The sequence below is a fragment of the Vidua chalybeata genome, chromosome 1 (assembly GCF_026979565.1).
Source record: "Vidua chalybeata isolate OUT-0048 chromosome 1, bVidCha1 merged haplotype, whole genome shotgun sequence".
Classification (NCBI taxonomy): Eukaryota; Metazoa; Chordata; class Aves; order Passeriformes; family Viduidae; genus Vidua; species Vidua chalybeata.
Window position 1 is genome coordinate 12,392,060 of NC_071530.1, and position 1,437 is coordinate 12,393,496.

At 38.1% G+C, this 1,437-nt stretch overlaps 1 long non-coding RNA gene across 1 annotated transcript; it reads left to right on the forward strand.

Annotated features, from left to right (window-relative positions):
• The first annotated feature begins 237 nt into the window (after nt 1-237).
• Nucleotides 238-1,437, forward strand: LOC128791224 (uncharacterized). Its single transcript, XR_008432007.1, has 3 exons — nt 238-442; nt 770-880; nt 1,327-1,437. It is a non-coding gene; the product is annotated as an uncharacterized LOC128791224 (long non-coding RNA).

The following is a 1,437-nucleotide window of genomic DNA, read 5'->3' on the forward strand; positions in this document are numbered from 1 at the left end:
GCAGGAAAGTCTTATTCAAATTCCTAAATGAACAGAGAGAATTGGGCCAAGACTTTGCTAACATTTTCCATCACTTTTTATTGACCTCATCTTTGAATCAGAAAACACCACCTGGACACACTGTCTGCAGCATATCCCAAAATAAACATTGCCAGTTACCACACACTCAAGGGATTACCTTACCTTTGTAAGAGAAAACAAAAGCAAAAGCAAGTGCAGAAGAATTTATGTGGTGCTGTAAATCTTCCATTCCCAAAGTCTGGAATCCTCACTATGATGTTACAGCCATGGTTACTGATTATCCAGTGTTTTGTAGCTAGGTCAATTGTCAGCTTCCAGCCAGGGTTGCATTACTTTTGTCTGATTCTTATTTACGTCAACATTTTCTAGCCCATTAAATATGGTCATATAGTCTTGTAGCCAAAGTCTACAGCAGGCAGAGGTACACAGTTCCAGAATAAAGAAGATAATTTCTTTAGGAGTTCACTAATATTAGGAAGGATATTTAGGATATCAGGAAGAAGGTTTTACAGAAAGGGTGATAAAGTTCTGGAATGGTCTGCCCGGGGAGGTGGTGGAGTCTCCAATCCTGGATGTGTTTGAAGAAAGACTGGATGTGACACTCAGTGCTATGGTTTAGTTGAGGTGTTGGGGCATGGGTTGGACTCGATGATCTTTAAGGTCTCTTCCAACCTATTCATTCTGTGACTTCTGTAATATAACACTAAATTCAGTGTGAGATGATTCCTAGTCAATGATTCTCTTACAGGACTTGGCCAAGAGAAATGAAATTGAGGGGGCATTCAGAGACCCATATTCAGAAGATATAGTCAAATAAAGGCCAAACCATTCCTAAATGGAGCAGCAAGGAGAAACAGAGGTAAATATGCCTGTAAATAAGAAAAATTCTGCTTTATGCTTGGCCTGATCATCCAGATTTCCTCCTTGATTTTTTTTTTTAATGGGATCGTAAAAATAATCTTAGAGAATTCTGTGTGATTAGAAATACACTGAATTAACTGCATGGTTCTGCCAACATTTTGTATAACAGCCCTCTGATTAGGGAGTCCAAGTCAGAGAACAAAAAATTGGAAGTATGAGTAAAATAGGAAACCTAAGCTTTTCTCCTAGATCATATAGGAAGGAAATTACATCTTCTCTTCTGAGCGAGGTATTATAAAACATGGTTCAAGATGGCTTTTTATCAGTTTTTCAGAGTATGTAGTTTTCATACCAAAGTCAAGAATACAAAAATACCCATATTTTAGAGACTTTCAGCACAAGATATATACTTTGAATTTAGGAGTATTTTTTGGTGTTGTTCAGGCACATCCTGGGGACCAGAAGTCTCATCAAATCACAACAGAGATTCAGTCCAGAATATCCTGGTAAACCTTGGAACCGGGCCAACAGAAACTGCAGAAGGTTCAAAAATAA